Genomic DNA, 18,903 nt, shown 5'->3' with positions numbered 1-18,903 from the left:
AGGAGTGTACCCTGTCAATGAGGAGTTCCCCCTGTCAATGAGGAGTGCCCCCCCGTCAATGAGGAGTGCTTCCTGTCAATGAGGAGTTCCCCCTGTCAATGAGGAGTGCCGCCTGTCAATGAGGAGTGCCCCCTATCAATGAGGAGTGCCCCATGTGTATCAGGAGTGTCCCCCTTCAATGAGAACTGCCCCCTGTCAATGCGGAGTTCCCCGAGTCAGCGAGGAGCGCCCCCCCCGTCAATGAGGAGTGCCCCCACCGTCAATGAAGAGTGCCACCTGTCAATGAGGAGCGCCGCCTATCACCTAGGGGCAACCACTGTAAATTATGAGTGACCCCCTTTCAATTCGGAGTGCCCCCCTGTCAATGAGGACTGCCCTCTGTCAAGGAGGAGTGCCCCCTGTCAATGAGGAGTTCCCCCTGTCAATGGGGAGTGCCGCCTGACAATGAGGAGTGCTCCCTGTCAATGAGGTGTTCCCTCTGTCAATGAGGAGTGCGGCCTGTCAATGCGGAGTGCTCCCTGTCAATGAGGAGTGCCCCCTGTCGATGAGGAGTGGCCGACCGTCAATGAGGAGTGCCGCACCGCCCATGAGGAGAGCCCCACCATCAGTGCGGAGTGCCCCTGTCAATGCAGAGTGCCCCCCGTCAATGAGGAGTACCCCCTTGCAATTAGGAGTGCCGCTTGTCAGTTAGGAGCTCCCACTGTCAGTTCGGAGTACCCCCTGTCAATAAGGAGTCCTCCCTGTCATTTTCGAGTTTTCCCTGCCAATTCGGAGTGACGCAGGAAATTAGGAGTGCCCCCTGTCAATTTCGAGTTCCCCCTGTCAATTGGAGTGCCCCTGTCAATTGGAGTGTCCCCTGTCTATTGGAGTGCCCCCTGTCAATGAGGAGTGCCCCCTGTCAACGAGGACTGCCCCTTGTCAATGAGGTGTGCCCCCTGTCAATCAAGTGTGCCGCCTGTCAATTAGCAGTGCCGCCTGTCAATTAGCAGTGCCCCCTGTCAATTAAGTCTGCCCTCTGGCAATGAGGATTGCGCCTTGTCAATTAGGAGTGGCCCCCTATCAATTAGGAGTGCCCCTGTCAATTAGGAGAGCCCCTTGTCAATGAGGACTTCACCATGTCAATGAGGATTGCCCCACCGTCAATGAGGAGTGCCACCCTGTCAATGAGTCGTGCCCCCCCCGTCTATGACGATGCCCCCCAGGTCAATGAGGAGTGCCCCCCGTCAATGAGGAGTGCCCCACCGTCAATGAGGAGTGCAACCCTGTCAATGAGGATTGCCCCTTGTCAATGAGAATTGCCCCCTGTCAATAATGAGTTCCCCGTCAATGAGGTGTGCCCCGTGTGAATGAGGACTGCCTCCCTTCAATGAGGAGTTCCCCGTGTCAATGAGGAGTGCCCCCCATCAATGAGGAGGGCCCCACCGTCAATAAAGAGTGCCCCCCGTCAATGAGGAGTGCCCCCACCGTCAATGGGGAGTGCCCCCTTTCAATGAGGTGTGCCCCCTATCACCTAGGAGTGACCGCTGTCAATTAGGAGCTCCCCCTGTCAATGAGGGGTGCCCCCTTTCAATAAGAAGTGCCCGCTGTCAATGAGGATTGGCCCTGTCAATTAGGACTCCCCCCTTTCAATTAGGAGTGCCCCATATCAATTTTGAGCTCCCCATGTCAATTAGGAGTGCCCCCTGACAAATCGCAGTGCCCCATGTCAATTAGGAGTGCCTCATGTCATTTAAGAGTGCACCCTGTCAATTAGGAGTGCCCCCTGTCAATTGGGAGGCCCCTGTCAATGAGGAATTCCCCTTGGCAATGAGGAGTGCCACTCCGTCAACGAGGAGTTCCCCCCCGTCAAGCAGGAGTACCCCACCCTCAATGCGGAGTGCCCCACCGTCAATAAGGTGGACCTCACCGTCAATGAGGAGTGCCCCATATGAATTGGGAGTGCCCCCAGTCAATTCGGAGAGCCCCCGTCAATTATGAGTGAACCCTGTCAATCTGGAGTGCCCGCTGCCAATTAGGAGTGTCCCCTGTCAATTAGGAGTTCCCCCATGTCAATTGGAGTGCACCCTGTCAATTGGAGTGCTCCGTGTCGATTGGAGTGCCCCCTGTCAATTGGAGTGCCCCCCTCAATTGGAGTGTCCCCTCTCAATGCGGAGTGCCCCCTGTCAATGAGGAGTGCCACCTGTCAATGAGGAGCGCCCAAATGTCAATTAGAGTGCACCCTGTCAATTGGAGTGCTCCGTGTCGATTGGAGTGCCCCCTGTCAATGAGGAGCACCCCCTGTCAATGAGGAGTGCCACCTGTCAATGAGCAGTTCCCCCTGTCAATGAGGAGTGCCGCCTGTCAATGAGGAGTGCCGCCTGTCAGTGAGGAGTGCCCCCTGTCAATGAGGAGTGTCCGACCGTCAATGAGGAGTGTCCGACCGTCAATGAGGAGTGCCGCACCGTCCATGAGGAGTACCCCCTTGCAATTAGGAGTGTCGCTTGTCAGTTAGGAGCTCCCACTGTCAGTTAGGAGTGCCCCCTGTCAATTCGGAATCCTCTCTGTCATTCTGGAGTTCCCCCTGCCAATTCGGAGTGACGCAGGAAATTAGGAGTGCCCCACCGTCAAATTCGAGTTCCCCCTGTTAATTAGGAGTGGCCCCTGTCAATTAGGAGTGGCCCCTGTCAATTGGAGTGCCCCCTGTCAATTGGAGTGCCCCCTGTCTATTGGAGTGCCCCCTGTCAATGAGGAGTGCCGCCTGCCAACGAATACTGCCCCTTGTCAATGAGGTGTGCCCCCTGTCAATCAAGTGTGCCGCCTGCCAATTAGGAGTGACCCTGTCAATTAGGCCTGCCCTCTGTCAATGAGGATTGCGCCTTGTCAATTAGGAGTGGCCCCCTATCAATTAGAAGTGTCCCTGTCAATTAGGAGTGCCCCCTGTCAATGAGGACTTCACCCTGTCAAATAGTATTGCCCCACCGTCAATGAGGAGTGCCACCCTGTGAATGAGTAGTGCCCCCCCCCCCCCCACCGCCGTCTATGAAGATTCCCCTTGGTCAAAGTGGAGTGCCCCCCCCGTCAATGAGGAGTGCCCCCTGTCAATGAGGATTGTCCCTTGTCAATGAGGATTGCCCCCTGTCAATGATGAGTGCCCGCTGTCAATGAGGAGTGCCCCATGTGAATGAGGAGTGCCCCCTTTCAATGAGGACAGCCCCCTGTCAATGAGGAGTTCCCTGTGTCAATGAGGAGTGCCCCCCCGTGAATGAGGAGTGCCCCACCGTCAATGAAGAGTGCCCCTCGTCAATGAGCAGTGGCCCCACCGTCAATGAGGAGTGCCCCCTGTCAATGAGGAGTGCCCCCATCACCTAGGTGCGACCGCTGTGAATTAGGAGTGACCCCATTTCAATTCGGAGTGCCCCCCTGTCAATGAGGGTTGCCCCTTTTCAATGAGGAGTGCCCGCTGTCAATGAGGATTGGCCCTGTCAATTAGGACTCCCCCCTTTCAATTAGGAGTGCCCCATATCAAATACGAGCTACCCATGTCAATAAGGAGTGCCCCCTGTCAAATAGGAGTGCCTCATGTCAAGTAGGAGTGCCCACTGACAAATAGCAGTGCCCCATGTCAATTGGGAGTGCCCCATGTCAATTAAGAGTGCCCCCCGTCAATTAGGAATGCCCCCTGTCAATTGGGAGGCCCCTGTCAATGAGGAATTCCCCTTGTCAATGAGGAGTGCCACTCCGTCAATGAGGAGTGCCCCCCCCCCCCGTCAATCAGGTGTGCCTCACCGTCAATGACGAACGCCACCCCCCCCCCCCCCGTCAATGACGAGTGCCCCACTGTCAATGAGGAGTGACCCCTAGCCAATGATGCATGCACCACCGTCGTTGGGAAGTGCCCGCTGTCAATGACGACTGCCCCCCTGTCAATGAGGAGTGTGCACTGTCGATTACGTGTGCCCCCTTTCAATATGGAATGCCCCCTGTCAATGAGGAGTTCCCCGTGTCAATGAGGAGTGCCCCCTGACAATGAGGAGTGCTTCCTGTCAATGAGGAGTGTCCCCTGTCAATGAGGAGTGCCCCATGTGAATGAGGAGTGTCCCCTTTCAATGAGGACAGCCCTCTGTCAATGCGGAGTTCCCCGAGTCAATGAGGAGTGCCCCCCGTCAATGAGGAGTGCCCCACCGTCAATGAAGAGTGCCCCCCGTCAATGAAGAGTGCCCCCACCGTCAATGAGGAGTGCCCCCTGTCAATGAGGAGCGACCCCTGTCAATGAGGAGTGACCCCTGTCAGTTAGGAGTCCCTCCCCGAAAATGACGAGTGCCCCCCATCAATGAGCAGTGCCCCATGTCAATGAGTAGTGCCCTCTGTCAAAGAGTGACCCTGTCAATGAGGAGTGGCACGGTAGCACAGTGGTTAGCACTGCTGCTTCACAGCTCCAGGGTCCTGGGTTCGATTCCCGGCTCGGGTCACTGTCTGTGTGGAGTTTGCACATTCTCCTCGTGTCAGCGTGGGTTTCCTACGGGTGCTCCGGTTTCCTCCCACAGTCCAAAGATGTGCGGGCTAGGTTGATTGGCCAGGTGAAAAAAAATTGCTTCTTAGAGTCCTGAGATGCGTAGGTTAGAGGGATTAGCAGGTAAATATGTGGGGATAGGGCCTGGGTGGGATTGTGGTCGGTGCAGACTCGATGGGCCGAATGGCCTCCTTCTGCACGGTTGGGTTTCTATGATTTCTATGAGTGCCCACTGTCAATAAGGAGTGCCCCCTGTCAACGAGGAATGCCCACTGTCAATGAGGAGTGCCCCCCGTCAACGAGCAATGCCCACTGTCAATGAAGAGTGCCCCCCGTCAATGAGGAGTGCCCCCTGTCATCGAGGAGTGCCCCCTGTCATCGAGGAGTGCCCCCTGACAATGAGGAGTACCACCCCCCCGTCTATCAGGAGCACTCCCTGTCAATGAGGTGTGCCCCCTGTCAATGAGGAGCACCCCCGTCAATGAGGAGTGACCCTGCAAATGAGGAGTGCCCCATCGTCAATGAGCAGTGACCGGTGTAAATTAGGAGTGCCCCCCGTCATAAAGCAGTGCACCCCGTCAATGACGAATGCCCCCTGTCAATGAGGAGTACCCCCTGTCAATGAGGAGTGCCCCCCCCCCGTCCATGAACAGTGTCCCCAGTCAATGAGGAGTGCACCCCGTCAATGAGGAGTGTCCCCCGCGCCCCGGTCAATGAGGAGTTCCCTCTGTCAATGAGAAGTGCCCCCTGTCAATGAGTAGTGCACCCTGTCAATGAGGAGTCCCAGCTGTTAATTAGGAGTGCCCCCTGTCATTGAGGAGAGCCCCCTGTCAATGAGGAGAGCCCCCTGTCAATGAGGAGTGCACCCTGTCAATGAGGAGTCCCAGCTGTTAATTAGGAGTGCCCCCTGTCATTGAGGAGAGCCCTCTGTCAATGTGGAATGTCCCCTGTCAATGCGGAGGGCCCCCTGTCAATGAGGAGTGCCCCATGTCAATGAGGAGTGCCCCCCGTCAATGAGGAGTGCCCCATGTCAATGAGGGAGCCCCAGCCAATGAGGAGTATCCCCTGTCAATGAGGTGTGCCCCCCCTCTATGAAGAGTGCCCCCTGTCAATGAGCAGTGCACCCCGTCAATGAGGAGTGTCCCCCCACCCCACCCCACCCCTGTCAATGAGGAGTGCACCCTGTCAATGAGGAATCCCAGCTGTTAATTAGAAGTGCCCCCTGTCAATGAGGAGAGCCCCCTGTCAATGAGGAGAGCCCCCTGTCAATGAGGAGTGCCCCCTGTCAATGATGAGTGTCCCCTGTCAATGATGAGTGCCCTCTGTCAATGTGGAATGCTCCTTGTCAATGAGGAGTACCCCCTGTCAATGAGGAGTGCCCCCCCGCCTATGAAGAGTGCCACCTGTCAATGAGGAGTTCACCCCGCCAATGAGGAGTGTTCCCCCCCCCCCCCCGCCCCGGTCAACGAGGAGTTCCCTCTGCCAATGAGAAGTGCCCCCTGTCAATGAGTAGTGCACGCTGTCAATGAGGAGTGCCAGCTGTTACTTAGCAGTGCCCCCTGTCAATGGGGAGAGCCCTCTGTCAATGAAGAGAGCCCCCTGTCAATGAGGAGTGCCCGCTGTTAATTATGAATGCCCCCTGTCAATGAGGACTGCCCCCCCCCCCGTCTATTAGAGTACCCCACCCATCTATGAGGAGTACCCCCTGGCAATGCGGAGAGCCCCTGTGAATGATGAGTGTCCGCTGTCAATGAGAAGAACCCCCTGTCAATTAGGAGAGACCCCTGTCAATTAGGAGTCGTCCCCACCCCCGTCAATGACTAGTGGCCCCCTCCCCCCCCCCCCATCAATGAGGAGTGACCCCTGTAAATTAGGAGTGACCCCTGTAAATTTGGAGTCCCTGCCCCGTCGATGAGGAGGGGCTCCTGCCAATGTGGAATGCGCCCTGTAAATGAGGGGCAACCCTGTCAATGAGGAATGCCCTCTGTCAATGAGGAGTGCCCTCAGCCAATGAGTGACCCTGACAATGAGGAGTGCTCCTTGTCAATGAAGAGTGCCCCTTGTCAATGAGGAGTGCCTCTATAATGGGGAGAGCCCCCTGTCAATGAGGAGTGCCCTCTGTCAATTAGGAGTGACCCTGTAAATGAGGAGTGCCCCCCCCCAAATCAATGAGTAGTCACCTCTGCAAATTAGGATTGTCCCCCGTTAATGGGGAGTGCTCCCCGTAAATGAGCAATGCCCCCGGTCAATGAGGTGTGCCCCCTATCAATGAGGAGTGCCCCCTGTCAACGACATGTGCCCCCTGTCAACGAGTAGTTGGCCTGTAAATGATGAGTGCGCCCCATCAACGAGGCGCGCCCCCTGTCAAAGAGGAATACCCCACGTCAATGAGGAGTGCCCCCTGTCAATGACGAGTGCCCGCTGTCAACGAGGAGTGCCCCCTGTCAATTAGGAGTGACCCTGTCAATTATGACTCCCCCCGTCAATGACGAATACCCCCCATCAATGAGGAGTGGCCCCCGTCAATGAGGAATGAGCCTGTCAATGAGGAGTGCCTCACGTCAATGAGGAAAGCCCCCTGTCAATGAGGAGTGCCCTCTGTCAGTTAGGAGTCCCTCCCCGAAAATGACGAGTGCCACCCATCAATGAGGAGTGCCCCATGTCAATGAGTTGTGCCCTCTGTCAAAGAGTGACCCTGTCAATGAGGAGTGCCCACTGTCAATAAGGAGTGCCCCTGTCAATGAGGAGTGCCCACTGTCAATGAGGAGTGCCCCCGTCAATGAGCAATGCCCACTGTCAAAGAAGAGTGCCCCCCGTCAATGAGGTGTGCACCCCCCCGTCTATCAGGAGTACCCCCTGTCAATGAGGTGTGCCCCCTGTCAATGAGGAGTGCCCCCAGTCAATGAGGAGTGCCCCCAGTCAATGAGGAGTGCCCCCAGACAATGAGGAGTGCCCCCAGTCAATGAGGAGTGCCCCCAGTCAATGAGGAGCGCCCCCTGTCAACGAGGTGTGATCCCTGTCAATGAGGAGTGCCACCCCACCCATCCCCCCTGTCAATGAGGAGTGCACCCTGTCAATGAGGAATCCCAGCGGTTAATTAGGAGTGCCCCCTGTCGATGAGGAGAGCCCCCTGTCAATGAGGAGAGCCCCCTGTCAATGATGAGTGCCCCTGTCAATGATGAGTGTCCCCTGTCAATGATGAGTGCCCTCTGTCAATGTGGAATGCTCCTTGTCAATGAGGAGTACCCCCTGTCAATGAGGAGTGTCCCTCCCCCCCCACCCCGGTCAATGAGGAGTTCCCTCTGTCAATGAGAAGTGCCCCCTGTCAATGAGTAGTGCACCCTGTCAACGAGGAGCTCCAGCTGTTAATTAGCAGTGCCCCCTGTCAATGGGGAGAGCCCTCTGTCAATGAGGAGAGCCCCCTGTCAATGAGGAGTGCCCGCTGTTAATTATATATGCCCCCTGTCAATGAGGAGTGCCGCAACCCCCCCCCCCCCCCCCGTCTATTAGAGTACCCCACCCATCTATGAGGAGTACCCCCTGGCAATGAGGAGTGCCCACTGTCAATGAGGAGTGCCCCTGTCAATGAGTAGTGCACCCTGTCAATGAGGAGTGCAAGCTGTTAATTAGCAGTGCCCCCTGTCAATGGGGAGAGCCTTCTGTCAATGAGGAGAGCCCCCTGTCAATGAGGAGTGCCCGCTGTTAATTATGAATGCCCCCTGTCAATGAGGAGTGCTCCCCCCCCCGTCTATCAGAGTACCCCACCCATCTATGAGGAGTACCCCCTGGCAATGTGGAGTGCCCACTGTCAATGAGGAGTGCCCTCAGCCAATGAGTGACCCTGCCAATGCGGAGTGCTCCTTGTCAATGAAGAGTGCCCCTTGTCAATGAGGAGTGCCCCTGTCAATGAGGAGAGCCCCCTGTCAATGAGGAGTGCCCTCTGTCAATTTGGAGTGACCCTGTAAATGAGGAGTGCCCCCCCCCCCATCAATGAGGAGTCACCTCTGCAAATTACTATTGTCCCCCGTTAATGGGGAGTGCTCCCCGTAAATGAGCAATGCCCCCGGTCAATGAGGTGTGCCCCCTATCAATAAGGAGTGCCCCCTGTCAACGACATGTGCCCCCTGTCAACGAGTAGTTGGCCTGTAAATGATGAGTGCGCCCCATCAACGAGGAGCGCCCCCCGTCAAAGAGGAATACCCCACGTCAATGAGGAGTGCCCCCCGTCAATGAGGAGTGCTGTCTGTCAATGAGGAGTGCCCCCTGTCAATGACGAGTGCCCGCTGTCAATGAGGAGTGCCCCCTGTCAATTAGGAGTGACCCTGTCAATTAGGACTCCCCCCGACAATGACGAATACCCCCCATCAATGAGGAGTGCCCCCCGTCAATAAGGAATGAGCCTGTCAATGAGGAATGCCCTCTGTCAATGAGGAGTGCTCCCTGTCAATGAGGAGTGCCCCACGTCAATGAGGAAAGCCCCCTGTCAATGAGGAGGGCCCCCTGTCAGTTAGGAGTCCCTCCCCGAAAATGACGAGTGCCACCCATTAATGAGGAGTGCCCCATGTCAATAAGTTGTGCCCTCTGTCAAAGAGTGACCCTGTCAATGAGGAGTGCCCACTATCAATAAGGAGTGCCCCTGTCAATGAGGAGTGCCCACTGTCAATGAGGAGTGCCCCCCGTCAATGAGCAATGCCCACTGTCAATGAAGAGTGCCCCCCGTCAATGAGGTGTGCCCCCCCCGTCTATTTGGAGTACCCCCTGTCAATGAGGTGTGACCCCTGTCAGTGAGGAGAGCCCCCAGTCAATGAGGAGTGCCCGCAGTCAATGAGGATTGCCCCCAGACAATGAGGAGTGCCCCCAGTCAATGAGGAGTGCCCCCAGTCAATGAGGAGGGCCCCCTGTCAACGAGGTGTGATCCCTGTCAATGAGGAGTGCCCCCAGTCAATGGGGAGTGTCCCCTGTCAATGAGGAGGGCCCCCTGTCAACGAGGTGTGATCCCTGTCAATGAAGAGAGCCCCCTGTCAATGACGACTGTCCCCTGTCAATGAGGAGAGACCCCTGTTAATTAGGAGTGACCCCGGTCACTTAGGAGTCCAAACCACGTCAATGACGAGTGCCCCCCCAATCAATGAGGAGTGCCCCCTGTCAATGAGGAGGGCCCCCTATAAATGCGGAGGGCCCCTTGACAATGAGGAATGCCCCCTGTCAATGAGGAGTGCCCCCTGTCAATGAGGAGTGCCCTCTGTCAATTAGGAGTGACCCTGTAAATGAGGAGTGCCCCCCCCCCATCAATGAGGAGTCACCGCTGCAAATTAGAATTGTCCCCCGTTAATGGGGAGTGCTCCCCGCAAATGAGCAATGCCCCCGGTCAATGAGGTGTGCCCCCTATCAATCAGGAGTGCCCCCTGTCAACGACACGTGCCCACTGTCAACGAGTAGTTGGCCTGTAAATGATGAGTGCGCCCCATCAACGAGGAGCGCCCCCCGTCAAAGAGGAATACCCCACGTCAATGAGGAGTGCCCCCCGTCAATGAGGAGTGCTCTCTGTCAATGAGGAGTGCCACCTGTCAATGACGAGTGCCCGCTGTCAACGAGGAGTGCCCCCTGTCAATTAGGAGTGACCCTGTCAATTAGGACTCCCCCCGACAATGACGAATACCCCCCATCAATGAGGAGTGCCCCCCGTCAATGAGGAATGAGCCTGTCAATGATGAGTGCCCTCTGTCAATGAGGAGTGCTCCCTGTCAATGAGGAGTGCTCCACGTCAATGAGGAGTGCCCCCTGTCAATGATGAGTGCCCTCCGTCAATGTGGAATGTCCCCTGTCAATGCGGAGGGCCCCCTGTCAATGAGGAGTGCCCCCGTCAAAAAGGAGTGCCCCCCGTCAAAAAGGAGTGCCCTCCGTCAATGAGGAGTGCCCCCCCGTCAATGAGGAGTGCCCCCTGTCAATGAGGAGTGCCCCCTGTCAATGAGGGAGCCCCAGCCAATGAGGAGTACCCCCTGTCAATGAGGAGTGCCCCCCCCTCTATGAAGAGTGCCCCCCGTCAATGAGGAGTGTCCCCCCACCCCCCTGTCAATGAGTAGTGCGCCCTGTCAATGAGGAGTGCCCCCTATCAATGAGGAATCCCAGCTGTTAATTAGGAGTGCCCCCTGTCAATGAGGAGAGCCCCCTGTCAATGAGGAGAGCCCCCTGTCAATGAGGAGTGCCCCCTGTCAATGATGAGTGTCCCCTGTCAATGATGAGTGCCCTCTGTCAATGTGGAATGCTCCTTGTCAATGAGGAGTGCCCCCCCCCCCGTCAATGAGGAGTGTCTCCCCACCCCCCCCGGTCAATGAGGAGAGCCCTCTGTCAATGAGAAGTGCCCCCTGTCAATGAGGAGTGCACCCTGTCAATGAGGAGTGCCAGCTGTTAATTTGGAGTGCCCCTTGTCAATGAGGAGAGCCCCCTGTCAATGAGGAGTGCCCGCTGTTAATTACGAGTGTCCCCTGTCAATGAGAAGAGCCCCCTGTCAATTAGGAGTCGTCCCCCTCCCCGTCAATGACGACTGTCCCCGCCCCCCATCAATGAGGAGTGACCCCTGTAAATTAGGAGTGACCCCTGTAAATTTGGAGTCCCTGCCCCGTCGATGAGGAGTGACCCCCATCAACGATGAGTGACCCCTGTCAGTTAGGAGTCCCTCCCCGAAAATGACGAGTGCAACCCCCCCACCCCATCAATCAGGAGTGCCACCTGTCAATGAGTAGTGCCCTCTGTCAAAGAGTGACCCTGTCAATGAGGAGTGCCCACTGTCAATAAGGAGTGCCCCCTGTCAATGAAGAGTGCCCCCCGTCAATGAGGTGTGCCCCCTTTCAATGAGGAGTGTCCCCTGTCATCGAGGGGTGTCCCCTGTCATCGTGGAGTGCCCCCTGACAATGAGGAATGCCGCCTCCCCGTCTATCAGGAGTACCCCCTGTCAATGAGGTGTGCCCCCTGTCAATGAGGAGTGCCCCCAGTCAATGAGGGGTGCCCCCAGTCAATGAGGGGTGCCCCCAGTCAATGAGGAGTGCCCCCAGTCAATGAGGACTGTCCCCTGTCAATGAGGAGAGACCCCTGTCAATTAGGAGTAACCCCTGTAAATTAGGAATGTCCCCTGTAAATTTGGACTGCCTGGCCCGTCAATGTGGAATGCCCCCTGTCAATGAGGAGGGTCCCCTACAAATGCGGAGTGCCCCTTGACAATGAGGAATGCCCCCTGACAATTAGGAGTGCCCCCTGTCAATTAGGAGTGCCCCCTGTCAATGAGGAGTGCCCTCTGTCAATGAGGAGTGACCTCTGTCAATGAGGATTGACCCTGTCACTGAGGAGTGGCCTCTGTCAAGAAGTGATCCGGTCAATGAGGAGTGCCCCCTGTCAATGAGGAGTGCTCCGTGTCAATGAGGAGTGCCCTCTGTCAATGAGGAGTGCCCCGTTTCAATTAGGAGTGATCCCTGTCAATTAGGGGTGTTGCCTGTCAATTAGAAGTGATCCCTGTCAATGAGGACTGCACCTTGTCAATGAGGACTGCTCCCCCCCCCATCTATGAGGAGTGCCCCCTGTCAATGATGAGTGCCCCCTGTCAATGAAGAGCGCCCCCTATCAATGAGGAGTGCCCCCTATCAATGAGGGGTACCCCCTATCAGTGAAAGGTGTCCCCTATCAATGAGGAGTGCCCCCTGTCAGCGAGGAGTGCCCCCTGTCAATGAAGAGCGACCCTGTAAATGAGGAGTGCGCCCCATCAATGAGGAGCTCCCCCATCAATGAGGAATACCCCCGTCAATGAGGAGTGCCCCCCGTCAATGAGGAGTGCCCCCAGTCAATGAGGAGTACCCCTGTCAATGAGGAGTGCCCCCTGTCAATTAGGAGTGACCCCTGTCAATTAGGCGTGACCCCTGTAAATTTGGACTGCCTGACCCGTCAATGTGCAATGCCCGCTGTCAATGATTAGGGCCCACTATAAATGCGGAGGGCCCCCTGACAATGAGGAATGCCCCCTGTCAGTTTGGTGTGCCCCTGTCAATTAGGAGTGCCCCCTGTCAATAAGGAGTGCCCTCTGTCAATGAGGAATGCCCTCTGTCAATGAGGAGTGACCTCAGTCAAGGAGTGATGCTGTCAATGAGGAGTACCCCTTGTCAATGAGGAGCGCCCCTTGTCAATGAGGACTGCCTCTCTCAATGAGGAGAGCCCCCTGTCAATGAGGAGTGCCCTCTGTCAATGAGGAGTGACCCTGTAAATGTGGAGTGTAAATGAGAAACCTTTGAGTTCCAAAACTGTTTTCACTATTTCCAGCCAGCCATCCGGAAAAAATAAGTTGGATTATCAATGAACACATCATTCGGTAGAAAGTTCCCATTGCTCAGGAATAGGCTGAAATGGTGTCGCAGATTAAACAGATTTAACACTGCAGATCAGTCTCCGAAGTACCCAGTTAAAAGAAGAAAGTTGCTGGCGAATCTGGCCTCCTTGTCCTCCCAAGCAACGATAATCGTGTTTGTTGATGTCTGTCAGTACATCAGAAATAGGGGCATGAGTAGCATCCACGTGGCTTGAGTAAAAGACATAAAAGTAAAATAGAAAATGTCTTGAAAATCTCAGCATTTGCCGAGAGAGAACAAAGACAACGTTTCGAGTCAGGATGACATCCCGTCAGGATGCAGAATCTCGACATGGAAATATAGAAGCTAGAAGGGTCGTTCGGCCCTCCGAGACTGTTCCGCCATTCATTTTGATCATGGCTGATCATCAAATCGTACCCCTTCCTCCCATACCCCTGGATCCCTTTCGCCCCAAGAGCGAAAAGTAATTTCTTCTTGAAATCAAACAAAGTTTGACTTCAATTAAATTGTGTGGTAGTGAATTCAACTCATTCAGCACCCTGTGGTTGAAGAAATGTCCCGAAACGTTGTTTCTGTTCTCTGTGCCCAGTTGCTGTCAGACCTGCTGTGATTTTCCAGCGTTTTTGCTTTTGTTTCAGATTGCACGGTCCACGGTCGGTTACATTTTTTTTCATCTACAAATTGTAATGCTGCTTGCAGCGTTCCGTTGGCGCCGTGGCTTAGTTGGTGACAGCGCCAGTCGAGTAAACAGAAGATCTTGAGTTCCAATCTCAGCGGCACCTTCGTGTACGTGGCGTTTCGCCGTTTTACAACAAACTCACTCTTGCTGTGAGACGCCGCAACTTGACAGTCATACAGTTCGACAGCAGGAAAAGAAGACCAGAGGCGCATTTTGGCTGTGCCGGCCATGACGCACCGATGAAAATAGGTGAATTTTGCTGGTGGCGACTTCTCCAATTGTCAATCGCGTGTCAGGAATTGGTTAAAGTGAAGCGAAATTGAACTACATGTCAAACAGTTGCGTTCAGGTTTGAAGATAAGCTACGCCCGAACAGGGACTTGAACTCTGGACTCTCAGATTAAAAGTCTGATGCTCTACCGATTGAGCGACCCGGACTCATAACGACTAATCGCTTCCCTCCGTTCAACTGGCCGCGCTCTCGAGGAGAGAAGCTTGGAAGAGAGTTCATTTTTTCAAGTGGCTTGGGAAGTGTCATGTTATCCACGTTATATTCAAGATGAGTATTTCGCCTTACTTTCTCAATGTCCAAAATTCAAGTCGTGCTTAGAATTTCATCGATTTGGCACCACAACGTCCTTATCAAATCATCCCCACTTTACGTGCTGCCTCTCTCGTTCCTATATTGCGTCCAAAAGTAAATCAACGGTGGTCCTGGTCGTTCATGCACTTGTCTAGTAGGCTGATATTCCTGAGTTCAATTCTCCGTGACACTTGTTTATGCATTTCACGTTGTACAATTTGAAGTACATCACCATCTCTCTGAGGACCACCAGTTTCAGTGTCCTGCATTCTGCAGCAGAAAGTGTCCCTTTGGCACATCGAGTCAGTTCCGGCCATCAAGCACGTGTCGGTTCTATCTAAACATTGATTCTTGTTCTCTCTGCACTGATCTTCAAACTATTCACGACGACTTTTGTTCATATGTACATCGTTGACAAATGATTTGCCGCAGCTTTAATCCATTTGATTTCCAAAACTGTGTTCTCTGTTTCCAGCAAGTCATCCGTGAACAAGAAATTGGATTGTCAATGAACACTTCATTCGGCAGCATGTTCCCATTGCCCAGGAATAGGCTGAAATGGTTTCGCAGATTTAACAGTTTTAACGCTGCAGATCAGTCTCCTAAGTACCCAGTTCAAAGAAGAGAGTTGCTGGCGAATCTGGTCTCCATGTACTCCCAAGCAACGATAATCGTGTTTGTTGATGTCTGTCAGTACATGAGAAATAGGGGCATGAGTAGCATCCACTTAGCTTTAGTAAAGACATCAAAGTAAAATAGAAAATGCCTTGAAAATCTCAGCATTTGCCGAGAGAGAACAAAGACAACGTTTCGAGTAAGGATGACATTCCGTCAGGATGCAGAATCTCGACATGGAAATATAGAAGCTAGAAGGGTCGTCCGGCCCTCCGAGACTGTTCCGCCATTCATTTTGATCATGGCTGATTATCAAATGGTGATCCCCCTTCCTCCCATAACCCTGGATCCCTTTAGCCCCAAGAGCGAAAAGTAATTTCTTCTTGAAATCAAACAAAGTTTGACTTCAATGAAATTGTGTGGTAGTGAATTCAACTCATTCAGCACCCTGTGGTTGAAGAAATGTCCCGAAACGTTGCTTCTGTTCTCTGTGCCCAGATGCTGTCAGACCTGCTGTGATTTTCCAGCGTTTTTGCTTTTGTTTCAGATTGCAGGGTCCACGGTCGGTTGCATTGTTTTTCATCTACAAATTGTAATGCTGCTTGCAGCGTTCCATTGGCGCCGTGGCTTAGTTGGTTAAAGCGCCTGTCTCGTTAACAGGAGATCCGGAGTTCGAATCTCAGCGGCACCTTCGTGTCCGCGGCGTTCTGCCGTTTTGCAACAAACTCACTCTTGCTGTGAGACGCCGCAACTTGACAGTCATACAGTTCGACAGCAGGAAAAGAAGACCAGGGACGCATTTTGGCTGTGCCGGCCATTAAGCACCGATGAAAATAGGTGAATTTTGCTGGTGGCGACGTCTGCAATTGTCAATCGCGTGTGAGGAATTGGTTAAAGTGAAGCGAAATTGAACTACATCTCAAACAGTTGCGTTCAGGTTTGAATAGAAGCTCCGCCCGAACAGGGACTTGAACCCTGGGCCCTCAGATTAAAAGTCTGATGCTCTACCGACTGAGCTATCCGGGCTCCTGGGTGCTAGTCGTTTCCCTCCGTTCAACTGGCCGCGCTCTCGAGGAGAGAAGCTTGGAAGAGAGTTCATTTTTTCAAGTGGCTTGGGAAGTGTCATGTTTTTCACGTTAAATTCAAGATGAGAATTTCGCCTTACTTTCTCAATGTCCAAAATTCAAGTCGTGCTTAGAATTTCATCGATTTGGCATCACAACGTCCTTATCAAATGATCCCCACTTTACGTGCTGCCTCTCTCGTTCCTATATTGCGCCCAAACGTAAGTCAACGGTGGTCCAGGTCGTTCATGCACTTGTCTGGTAGGCTGATATTCCTGAGTTCAATTCTCCATGGTACTTGTTTATGAATTTCACGTTGTACAATTTGAAGTACATCACCATCTCTCTGAGGACCACCAGTTTCAGTGTCCTGCATTCTGCAGCAGAAAGTGTCCCTTTGGCACATCGAGTCTGTTCGGGCCATCAAGCACGTGTCAGTTCTATCTAAACATTGACTCTTGTTCTCTCTGCACTGATCTTCAAACTATTCACGACGACTTTTGTTCATATGTACATCGTTGACAAATTATTTGCGCAGCTTCAATCCATTTGATTTCCAAAACTGTGTTCTCTGTTTCCAGCAAGTCATCCGTGCAATAGAAATTGGATTGTCAATGAACACTTCATTCGGCAGCATGTTCCCATTGCCCAGGAATAGGCTGAAATGGTTTCGCAGATTTAACAGTTTTAACGCTGCAGATCAGTCTCCGAAGTACCCAGTTCAAAGAAGAAAGTTGCTGGCGAATCTGGCATCCATGTACTCCCAAGCAACGATAATCGTGTTTGTTGATGTCTGTCAGTACATGAGAAATAGGGGCATGAGTCGCATCCACTTAGCTTTAGTAAAGACATAAAAGTAAAATAGAAAATGTCTTGAAAATCTCAGCATTTGCCGAGAGAGAACAAAGACAACGTTTCGAGTCAGGATGACATTCCGTCAGGATGCAGAATCTCGACATGGAAATATAGAAGCTAGAAGGGTCGTCCGGCCCTCCGAGACTGTTCCGCCATTCATTTTGATCATGGCTGATTATCTAATGGTGATCCCCCTTCCTCCCATAACCCTGGATGCCTTTAGCCCCAAGAGCGCAAAGTAATTTCTTCTTGAAATCAAACAAAGTTTGACTTCAATTAAATTGTGTGGCAGTGAATTCAACTCATTCAGCACCCTGTGGTTGAAGAAATGTCCCGAAACGTTGTTTCTGTTCTCTGTGCCCAGATGCTGTCAGACCTGCTGTGATTTTCCACCGTTTTTGCTTTTGTTTCAGATTGCACGGTCCACGGTCGGTTACATTTTTTTTTCATCTACAAATTGTAATGCTGCTTGCAGCGTTCCGTTGGCGCCGTGGCTTAGTTGGTTACAGCGCCAGTCGAGTGAAAAGGAGATCTTGAATTCGAATCTCAGCGGCACCTTCGTGTCCGTGGCGTTTCGCCGTTTTACAACAAACTCACTCTTGCTGTGAGACGCCGCAACTTGACAGTCATACAGTTCGACAGCAGGAAAAGAAGACCAGAGGCGCATTTTGGCTGTGCCGGCCATGAAGCACCGATGAAAATAGGTGAATTTTGCTGGTGGCGACTTCTCCAATTGTCAATCGCGTGTCAGGAATTGGTTAAAGTGAAGCGAAATTGAACTACATGTCAAACAGTTGCGTTCAGGTTTGAAGATAAGCTACGCCCGAACAGGGACTTGAACTCTGGACTCTCAGATTAAAAGTCTGATGCTCTACCGTTTGAGCGACCCGGACTCATAACGACTAATCGCTTCCCTCCGTTCAACTGGCCGCGCTCTCGAGGAGAGAAGCTTGGAAGAGAGTTCATTTTTTCAAGTGGCTTGGGAAGTGTCATGTTATCCACGTTATATTCAAGATGAGTATTTCGCCTTACTTTCTCAATGTCCAAAATTCAAGTCGTGCTCAGAATTTCATCGATTTGGCACCACAACGTCCTTATCAAATCATCCCCACTTTACGTGCTGCCTCTCTCGTTCCTATATTGCGTCCAAAAGTAAGTCAACGGTGGTCCTGGTCGTTCATGCACTTGTCTAGTAGGCTGATATTCCTGAGTTCAATTCTCCGTGGTACTTGTTTATGCATTTCACGTTGTACAATTTGAAGTACATCACCATCTCTCTGAGGACCACCAGATTCAGTGTCCTGCATTCTGCAGCAGAAAGTGTCCCTTTGGCACATCGTGTCTGTTCCGGCCATCAAGCACGTGTCGGTTCTATCTAAACATTGACTCTTGTTCTCTCTGCACTGATCTTCAAACTATTCACGACGACTTTTGTTCATATGTACATCGTTGACAAATGATTTGCCGCAGCTTTAATCCATTTCATTTCCAATACTGTGTTCTCTGTTTCCAGCAAGTCATCCGTGAACAAGAAATTGGATTGTCAATGAACACTTCATTCGGCAGCATGTTCCCATTGCCCAGGAATAGGCTGAAATAGTTTCGCAGATTTAACAATTTTAACACTGCAGATCAGTCTTCTAAGTACCCAGTTCAAAGAAGAAAGTTGCTGGCGAATCTGGCCTCCATGTAATCCCAAGCAACGATAATCGTGTTTGTTGATGTCTGTCAGTACATGAGAAATAGGGGCATGAGTCGCATCCACTTAGCTTTAGTAAAGACATAAAAGTAAAATAGAAAATGTCTTGAAAATCTCAGCATTTGCCGAGAGAGAACAAAGACAACGTTTCGAGTCAGGTTGACATTCCGTCAGGATGCAGAATCTCGACATGGAAATATAGAAGCTAGAAGGGTCGTCCGGCCCTCCGAGACTGTTCCACCAGTTAAGCGAATTTGAACGACATCTCAAACAGTTGCGTTCAGGCTTGAAGGAAATCTACGCCCGAACATGGACTGGACCCGGTACCCTCAGATTAAAAGTCACATGCTCCACCGATTGAGCTATCCGGGCTCCTGGGTGCCAATCTTTTCCCTCCGTTGACCTAGCCGCGCTCGAGAGGAGAGAAGATTGGAAGAGAGTTCATTTTTTAATGTGGCTGGGGAAGTGTCATGTTATCCACGTTAAATTCAAGATGAGTATTTCGCCTCACTTTCTCAATGTCCAAAAGTCAAGTCGTGCTTTGAATTTCATCGATTTGGCACCACAA

At 52.6% G+C, this 18,903-nt stretch overlaps 3 non-coding genes across 3 annotated transcripts; 1 reads left to right on the top strand and 2 right to left on the bottom strand.

Moving 5' to 3' along the window:
- Positions 1 to 13,884: 13,884 nt before the first annotated feature.
- trnak-uuu (transfer RNA lysine (anticodon UUU)) lies at positions 13,885 to 13,957 on the bottom strand. The gene has a single exon. It is a non-coding gene; the product is annotated as a tRNA-Lys (tRNA).
- Positions 13,958 to 15,334: 1,377 nt separating this feature from the next.
- Positions 15,335 to 15,408, top strand: trnat-cgu (transfer RNA threonine (anticodon CGU)). The gene has a single exon. It is a non-coding gene; the product is annotated as a tRNA-Thr (tRNA).
- Positions 15,409 to 15,670: 262 nt separating this feature from the next.
- trnak-uuu (transfer RNA lysine (anticodon UUU)) lies at positions 15,671 to 15,743 on the bottom strand. Its single transcript has one exon. It is a non-coding gene; the product is annotated as a tRNA-Lys (tRNA).
- Between the last annotated feature and the right edge of the window lie 3,160 nt (positions 15,744 to 18,903).

The sequence above is a fragment of the Mustelus asterias genome, chromosome 16 (assembly GCF_964213995.1).
Source record: "Mustelus asterias chromosome 16, sMusAst1.hap1.1, whole genome shotgun sequence".
Lineage (NCBI taxonomy): Eukaryota > Metazoa > Chordata > Chondrichthyes > Carcharhiniformes > Triakidae > Mustelus > Mustelus asterias.
Note: the sequence above shows the minus strand (reverse complement) of the source record. Positions and strands in the feature narration are given on the sequence as shown.